The sequence below is a fragment of the Oncorhynchus clarkii genome, chromosome 1, assembly GCF_045791955.1.
Source record: "Oncorhynchus clarkii lewisi isolate Uvic-CL-2024 chromosome 1, UVic_Ocla_1.0, whole genome shotgun sequence".
NCBI lineage: Eukaryota > Metazoa > Chordata > Actinopteri > Salmoniformes > Salmonidae > Oncorhynchus > Oncorhynchus clarkii.
Window position 1 is genome coordinate 19,084,102 of NC_092147.1, and position 9,739 is coordinate 19,093,840.

A 9,739-nucleotide genomic window follows, 5' to 3' on the forward strand; every position below is an offset into this window, starting at 1 on the left:
ACTGCTCTGATGTTTCCATTCTCTCCTGGTTATGACCATAGAGCCTTGTCCCAGTCTCTAGACCTGCCTGTCTGTGTGATGGATGACCACCTGACCTCTGAAGCTGTCAATGAGATGGTAAGTTGACCTTGTCATTTCATATTACAACATTAATCCAATAAAATGTTATAGTGATGCTATCATTGGCAATGTTGACGTACCACAACCATCTCTGTTGTGTTGCAGTTGTTTAATTGGCCCAACATTGCCAATGCTCCTCCACTCTTTAACAGTTAATAATTATTTCAGTATGATATTTGTTGTTTATTAAGTTTGATTATTTGCAATATAATTACATTTCTACCAGGAGCAGAGCAATTCTACCAGGAGCAGAGCAACCTCAGTGATGGAAACCACAGAAGAGGGAAAGCTCAACAATGTGGAACATCTGACACTTATGGACTTCCTTCAAAACCTAACTGAGAAGTATGTTCTGTTTTCTTTGGTACTATCACACCTTCAAGGAAATAGGATTAAATTAGAAACTGATCAATCAGAAAAAAATGTTCAGTGCTAGAAAAGTTGTCACATTGCAATTTTGCCAAAACAACTGACACAAAGCAAGTATAACTTCACGATCAGGCAAATAATTAAATAAAAACAATTCTGCCACGCATCCTGATATGACAACATTTATAACAATATTGTTTTCAGGCAATGGAGGGGGATTCGTGAGGGTATGTTTGACCCGGTAAGATCATGTTACTGACAATTTAATTAGATTACCATGAAAACTCTGCCTAATGTTTAACCTTGTTCATAAGCTTTTGAAAGACGCAATATGCAACATTTTAAAACACTTCTTCTGTTTCTGGAATACAGCTGACAAAACAACAGCTTGCCGGCTTGTGTCTGAGGATTGTCCAGTTTTTATCGGACAAGCTGATGCAGATCATCATCCCAGGTCTTTACGAACTACTGGGCATCCAAGATGCTGCCTCCTCTCCATTGTCACAGAGATCTCTCACAGCGTCACTCACCAGTCTGTTAGACGATAAGACTAACACCAAGTCCCGCGTGAGATTTACTGAGGCTGGTGTACCTAAGAGGCCAGGCAGTCGAAAGTCTTACAATAGCTTTCGCATCCCGACTCCCTACCCTTCCTCCATCTGTATGGAGCAGGAAGAGGAAGAAGAGCAGGAATCACAACATAAGTTCAAGGAGATTTACCTGACTAAGGGCAGTCTGGGCAGTGGAAGCTACCTGCCCAAGGGGGCCATGAGGTATGTTCTTAAAGGGAAATTTAACAACTTCATATTCATCTCCAGCATCACCATATGTGAAAATTACACATTTCCATGTTTTGTAGTAAAAAAAATATAGAGGGACGTAACTGTTTCCAATAGTGCTGAGAAATTAGTGCTTTTTGAGGTTGGTTTGGTTTCCATTCAAATATTTAAAAAATAATCACGGTTTTGGATTTCAATACTTTTTTTAGACATTGAATGCACTATGGATTTTGTGTGTTGAATGCTGTAACAACACATAATAAAACAATTAATAAAAGTCCCATGATGGTAGTGACTGTCCATTACTGTTTATGACTTATCAACCATCATTTACTTTCTCATATAAAATATTTATTTGCTGACTTTATTATTTCATTCCAAGTCATCAACTCATCTCTATAGAGCTGCTGCTTATTCTGTCTGACAAAATCACTATTTTAGTAGTTCTTCTAAGTAAATAAGACATACTTTTATGACCGCTGAACACCAACTGTCAATCACTTAGATCATGTATTTCCAGGTAGAGAATCCTCGCAACGCAACTGCTTTTTATCTCTCTCATGCATTCTCTCCGTCTCAGTCAATGAGGTTTCCGTATCTGCTCCACACAGAGTGGACAAGCAAGTGGGCGTGCAATGGATTATGGGAATTAATTGCCGTATTTTCTGTGCTAAACTATGTAGAATATTGGCCTGTTGGAAACTACAACTCCCTACTACATTGCATAGTTCGTGCTTGATCTGATTTATCTCTACAGAAACTGAGCATCGAGCTCACAGAAGAAGAAAAAAATTAACTATATGGAATTCAAATAATTGAGCCGACGTCGGTCAATTAGTTGTTTAAAAACCGAAAAATAACAAAAATGTTGGTTAAATGCTCAGCTCTAGATTCTAATGACATCATCAGTGTGCATCGTGTGATTTTAACCAATTATGAGTAGGCATTGCCTACTAATTGGTTGATGATGTCATAGAAAACACTTATCTTCCTCTTTCTTTTTTTACTACAAAACATAGAAATGCCTGTTTTTCACATATGCTGATGTTGGGGTGGTGCTGGAGATGATGAATATGAAGTTGAAACATTTAGAAATTTCCCTTTAACATTTCTTCAAACTGCCTTGTATTTATGATTGTCCTTGAAGTTATTAGAAGTTACAGTATTTGAAGTTTATAGCAATTTGGATTTTTGTAGAGGATAGATGTTGCCAGGATAGATAGATATCTACAGGCCAGTTTCAATACAAATGACTTATACAAAATACATTTTATTGGCCTTTAGAAATTAAGCAGTTAGGCTGACATCACACTAAGGTTTTTTCTCAGAGAAACAGCAGCGTTTTCCTCATTGTTTTCAATGGTGCAGATGTATTTGACACACTGAATGTGCATCACAGCCTTACATATTATTTGTTTGACTTTGATGATTTCTGCGGTTTTTTTCCCCAAGGACTCTAACCTCTCTGTCTGATGTGCAGAAGAAAACAACCAACTCTGAGACGCTACAAGTCCTCTTAGGTGTCTCAGAGGACACCCTTGTCACCTGTGTGCAGGACAGCCTGCAAGGTTCTCTCTCCAAACTTGCATGCATGTCCAATTTTCCATCTGGAAGTGCAGGCTCTATGATGCTAACCCCTGCTGTAATGGCAGAGTTGGCTAAAGATGTCAGGTCGGCCTTATCAGTGGTCGTTAAGAATGCCTCCGCAAGTCAAACCTCTCTAGTGACACCGGTAAGGGGAGACTCACAGACCAAGGTGACTGAGAGCATGGTGAGAGAGCTGGCTGTTAAACTTGAAAAAGTTGACCAAGAGAGCAAGAGTCTAACAGGGCAAGTCATGACCACCATCTCTGACACAATGGTGGCTTTTGTTGACGAGAACGAACAGAATTTGCTGGAAGATCTGAAGGACAAGATCACGTTTTTTGCATCGCATGTTGGCTTCATTGAGGATCTTGATGCCCTGATAAGGAAATACGAGAGCAGCTACAATATTAGTGAATCTGGTTCCTCCTGCACGCTCACATCTAAGAGCATCCAAAAACTCTCTAGCCGGGAGTTTCAAACATCAGCAATACAAGCAGTTAGTGGAGTTCTTGCCAAAAAAGTCAGTAGTTTGAGATTTCCTAGTTCAGTCGTTCAGTCTGAGTTAACAGGTGCTGTATCAGGTCAAACATTGTCTGGCATTGTAAAGACAGAGTCAATTCACCCAGTGGGCTCAGCAGCGTCAGTAGTTGTTAAGACTTTCGTGTCAGATATGAAGTCCTTGGCTGAATCTGAAGAGAGTCCCCAACAGAAGAGTGCCTGGTCTGCTGCTGTTCACATTTACCACAGCATCCAAAACAACTTGAAAGATTATTTCGACAAGCTTCAGAGATTTGCCCTAAAGAGCATTGTCACATCTGATGACAACATCACAAATTCTGAGTTTAAGGAGACAGTTCCACTTCCTTGCTTAGACATGAAATATAGGCCCAGTAAGAGTGAGCCTCAGTTGCCAGAGTCCACTGGTGAAGTTACTTTACAAAGAGGCCTAAGTGAGAGCTCAAAACTTCTTTGTGCAAAAACTGAGTCAGAAGAAAGCAAGCTCCTTCTGACAACTTGCACCAAAGAAGTCATCTCAGAGCTTCTGGTCTTGTACAACACTGAGATGTCAATGGAGGACCCCCTGTACACTGTTGGAGAAAAAGGATCAGGCTTCTCTATTGAGAGAGAGAAATTTGTAGAGGGTGTTCTGGCTCAGCTTGGGGATATTGCCCATTCCAGGGCCTCATCACCAATAGTATGTGAGTTCCCCTGTCAAATTGAGGACAGCAGAAGTAAGGCCACAGCTTCTTTGACCAGTCTGTTAGATTGTATTAGAAAACTCTCAAGTGAGGAATTTAAGAGAAATGCCACTCAAGCAGTGAGTGAGTTCCTAGTTAAAAAGTCCACCAGTAGCTTAACTAGTGCAAAGCCTGCTTATTCTGTAGCATCCAGGTCTTGTTCCATTCAAAACCAGTACACATGGTCAAAGGATATTTGTGCGGATTCTGCTGCCTTTGGCATCATTGAAACATTTGTGGAAGACCTGCAGAGCTTGGCGCAACCTGCAGAAGTAGAGGAGAGAGAACCTGACCTCCAGGAAAATGCACAAAAGCTTCAGAGCAGGATCTGGTCTGCTACCACTAGTTTATATAACAATATTCAGAAGACATTAAAGGACTTCATCATTCATCAGCGGAGGTCAGACATGCTGAGCAGAATGTCTAGTCATATACCCACAGAGGACTCTGGACATCTTGGGACTAAGGAGCACATTTGTTTGGCAAGCCAGGACTTGAGGCAAGCTAGTAAGAGTGTGCCTCACTTGCACAGTTTGAACCTTGAAGTGGCTCTACACAGGGGTGTCAGCGAGAGTTCAAAACTTCTCTGGACTGAAACAGACGAGGCTCTACTGACCAATAGTACCAAAGAGGTCATTTCAACAATCTTGACCTCATGCGAGGATCAGGCATCAAATGCACCTTGCTTCTCCACAGTAGGAAAGAAAATATCTGATATGTCCCTTGAGGTCAACATGTTGGTAGGTGGTGTTCTGTCTCAGCTGAAGGACATCTCCTTGTCAAGGTCCCCAACACCATGTGAAGACATGTTTGAACGTCTCCAAGGTTCTCCTGAGCGAACCTCTCCAGTAAGTCTAGATTGCAGCGCGGCTGCCTCCAAAGGCATTGCATCTTCCCACAGTCTTTCAACAAAGAGCCTCCAAAAACGTTCTAGTCATGAGTTCCAAACCAAAGCTGAGAAAGGAGTGAGTAAGGTAATCTCTAGATCATTTAACATTGCGGAGGAAGGTACAACAGATAAGTACCTCCAGTCTGTATCTACATCCACCACATCTACTGATATTATACAAACCATGGTGAAAGACCAGCAGGAGCTCACCCAGACCACCCAATCATCTGACATGGTATCTGGAACCTCCCTGCTCACCACTGGACAGGTTTCTGAGAAAAGAATCTGGTCTGTTGCTCGTAACATCTACTACAGTCTGCAAAGTAAGATTACGGAGTTTCTCAGAAAAGATCTTCAAAGATCAGACACAACACTTGGTTCAATCCAAATATTTACATATCAAAGCAGTCCGGCTTCACAAAGAGCAAGTCTCGGCCATCTTAAGGTCAACCAGAGCAGTGTTACACCTGGTGGAAACGATGCCTGTGTGGACATTCCGCACAAATTACTACCTAAAACCACTGAGCTCTCAGGATCCATGCTGGAGGATATTGACACGATCCGTTGTAGGAGTGCTGACAGCCAAAATACAAGAAATACCTCTTCTTCACGCTCTTCTATCTCTCTAACACCTACTTCCAAATTAAGGCAGTCGAAATGGCACTTTGCTTTACCCGGGACTCCCATCCCCACTGAGTTTCCTGCTCAGATTGACTTTCCCATTGTTAGAAACACAATCATTGAGGACTTCTTTCACACAGAGGACTTACTTCCTGTAACCTTTGTGGACAAAGTCAGGCAAGCTGCTGGGGTGGTAGTGGACATTATGGTGGAAAGTGTTGAGAACACACAGGAAAATGGACAGGGTGCTTCACATTTTGACGACCTCCGATCTGCTGTTAGGAAATTGAGAAAAATCATTTCCACTTGGACCATCCACATTTTCAGTCATGAATTGGTGGATAAAGTGATAGCCCTTCAGGACAGCCACAGCACTCCACAGGTCTTAACATTGGAAGCAGCCAAAAGTGCTTCAGACTCCATTCTTTCAAGGCTGAAATGGGGAAATGAACAATGTGCCATATCCAAGGAGCTCTCCTCTCAGCTTCTCCAGATATTTGCTGAAGAGACAGTGAAGTGCTTCCTGAGACAGTGGTCAGATGAGTATGAAAACATAAACTTTGATGTTTCAGTCCAGAACGATCCAAAGACTTCTACTTGCATGGTCATTCTTCAAATGATCACCAAAGCCACTGCTAAATGTTATTTTGAGTCCGCTACCAGCGTGGCCACCAGTGAGATTGTAGAAGGCGTGTTTGAATTGGAAAGGGATACCATCAGCAGTACTGGAGAGCAGGTCCCCACCTTCAATACAAAGGTATAGTACACATACATCTTTCATGAATAACACTGCTGTTGAACTTTTATGAGATATATGATTCTTTGTGTCATGGCATTGCACTGCTTCTTTGCAATTGATATGCTGTACTTTAAGATATCGAAAAATGTTCAGTTTGTTTTAATGTGCCTTTTCCCACCAACCAGGGTTCCAAGAAAGTTAGTAAGAACCTCTGTCCTCAAGAGTCTCTGGAGTACCAGCCTCAGAACATTTCCCCTACTGTGTACTTTACAGGTAAGCCCTGCTGCTGTTTAGGCTGCTGCTCAGTCAAGACTGAGACATTATCCCTTTACCATTCCACTAATTCATTTGGAAAGACGTTGTACTCCTCTGAGTTGTTACCTATGACATACTGTACTGTGGGCTGGGTGGTAGCCTAGTGGGTTAAGAGGTTGGGCCAGTAACCGATAGGTTGCTGGTTCAGAATCCCTGAGTTCACGAGGCAAAATCTGTCAATGTGCTCTTGAGCAAGGCACTTAATCCTAATTGCTCCATGTAAGTCTCTCTGGATAAGAGTGTCTGATAAATGAGTAAAAATGTAAATTGATGGCATGCTGGATGGTCTTTCGTTGCAGAGACGATGACAACATCTCATGGCTCCTTTTCTCCAGAGGGAATTTATGATATCGCATCGTCCTTCCCACTTGAAGAGAAGAGTCGCAAACCCTCCCTTTTCACCAGATTGTCTAGATCCATCACGAAAGGCTTTCTCAGCCCATTCAAATCTTCAAGGAAAACCAAATTATTTAAATAAATTCCTCATTATAACAACGAGAGCATTCATTTGTTCAGATGAGAATCTAATCGTATTGGTCACATACGCCGAAAACAACTGTGAGATGCTTTATTACGAGCCCATTCCCAACAATGCAGAGTTAAAAAGTAAGAAAATATTTTCTAAATAGTAACACAATAACAATAACAAGGCTATATACAAGGAGTACCAGTACCGAGTCAATGTGCATGGGTGTGAGGTAGTTGAGGTAATACAGTATGTACATGTAGGTAAGGGTAAAAGTGACTAGGCAATCAGGATAGATAATAAACACAGTAGCAGCAGCTAGTGTGAAAGTCGGTCAGTGTCACAGTGAATGTGTGGGTAGAGTGTAGTGAGTGTGCATCGAGCCAATTCAAGAGAGTCAGTGGAAAACAATTAGAAAAATACATCAATAACCAAGGGGGTCAATGCAAATAGTGCAGGTGGCCATTTAATTAACGTTCATCAGTCTTATGGCTTGGGGGTAAAAGCTGTTCAGCAGTCTAATGACTTGGAGGTAGAAGCTGTTCAGCAGTCTAATGACTTGGGGGTAGAAGCTGTTCAGCAGTCTAATGACTTGGGGGTAGAAGCTGTTCAGCAGTCTAATGACTTGGGGGTAGAAGCTGTTCAGCAGTCTAATGACTTGGGGGTGGAAGCTGTTCAGCAGTCTAATGACTTGGGGGTAGAATCTGTTCAGCAGTCTGATGGCTTTGGGGTAGAAGCTGTTCAGCAGTCTAATGACTTGGGGGTAGAAGCTGTTCAGCAGTCTAATGACTTGGGGGTAGAAGCTGTTCAGCAGTCTAATGACTTGGGGGTAGAAGCTGTTCAGCAGTCTAATGACTTGGGGGTAGAAGCTGTTCAGCAGTCTAATGACTTGGGGGTGGAAGCTGTTCAGCAGTCTAATGACTTGGGGGTAGAATCTGTTCAGCAGTCTGATGGCTTTGGGGTAGAAGCTGTTCAGCAGTCTAATGACTTGGGGGTAGAAGCTGTTCAGCAGTAGCAGTCTTATGAGTTGGGGGTAGAAGCTGTTCAGCAGTCTGGTGGCTTGGGGGTAGAAGTTGTTCAGCAGTCTAATGACTTGGGGGTAGAAGCTGTTCAGCAGTCTAATGGCTTGGGGGTGGAAGCTGTTCAGCAGTCTAATGACTTGGGGGTAGAAGCTGTTCAGCAGTCTAATGACTTGGGGGTAGAAGCTGTTCAGCAGTCTAATGACTTGGGGGTAGAAGCTGTTCAGCAGTCTAATGACTTGGGGGTAGAAGCTGTTCAGCAGTCTAATGACTTGGGGGTAGAAGCTGTTCAGCAGTCCAATGACTTGGGGGTGGAAGCTGTTCAGCAGTCTAATGACTTGGGGGTAGAATCTGTTCAGCAGTCTGATGGCTTTGGGGTAGAAGCTGTTCAGCAGTCTAATGACTTGGGGGTAGAAGCTGTTCAGCAGTCTTATGAGCTGGGGGTAGAAGCTGTTCAGCAGTCTGGTGGCTTGGGGGTGGAAGTTGTTCAGCAGTCTAATGGCTTGGGGGTAGAAGCTGTTCAGCAGTCTAATGGCTTGGGGGTAGAAGCTGTTCAGCAGTCTAATGGCTTGGGGGTAGAAGCTGTTCAGCAGTCTTATGGCTTGGGGGTAGAAGCTGTTCAGCAGTCTTATGGCTTGGGGGTAGAAGCTGTTCAGCAGTCTAATGACTTGGGGGTAGAAGCTGTTCAGCAGTCTAATGACTTGGGGGTAGAAGCTGTTCAGCAGTCTAATGACTTGGGGGTAGAAGCTGTTCAGCAGTCTAATGACTTGGGGGTAGAAGCTGTTCAGCAGTCTGATGGCTTTGGGGTAGAAGCTGTTCAGCAGTCTAATGACTTGGGGGTAGAAGCTGTTCAGCAGTCTTATGAGTTGGGGGTAGAAGCTGTTCAGCAGTCTGGTGGCTTGGGGGTAGAAGTTGTTCAGCAGTCTAATGGCTTGGGGGTAGAAGCTGTTCAGCAGTCTAATGGCTTGGGGGTAGAAGCTGTTCAGCAGTCTAATGGCTTGGGGGTAGAAGCTGTTCAGCAGTCTTATGGCTTGGGGGTAGAAGCTGTTCAGCAGTCTAATGGCTTGGGGGTAGAATCTGTTCAGCAGTCTTATGGCTTGGGGGTAGAAGCTGTTTAGCAGTCTTATGACTTGGGGGTAGAAGCTGTTTAGCAGTCTAATGACTTGGGGGTAGAAGCTGTTCAGCAGTCTTATGGCTTGGGGGTAGAAGCTGTTCAGCAGTCTTATGGCTTGGGGGTAGAAGCTGTTCAGCAGTCTAATGACTTGGGGGTAGAAGCTGTTCAGCAGTCTAATGACTTGGAGGTAGAAGCTGTTCAGCAGTCTAATGGCTTGGGGGTGGAAGCTGTTCAGCAGTCTAATGACTTGGGGGTAGAAGCTGTTCAGCAGTCTAATGACTTGGGGGTAGGAGCTGTTAAGGAGCCTTTTGTCCCAGACTTGGTGCTCTCGTATCGCTTGCCGTGTGGTAGCAGAGTGAACAGTCTATGACTTGGGTGGTTGGAGCCTTTTGTCAATAATTTACATATCACTTACTTTATTTTTATTTGATTTGATGTCATATTGTAAACGTATGTATCTGTTTTGCTGAAAATATGATTTTG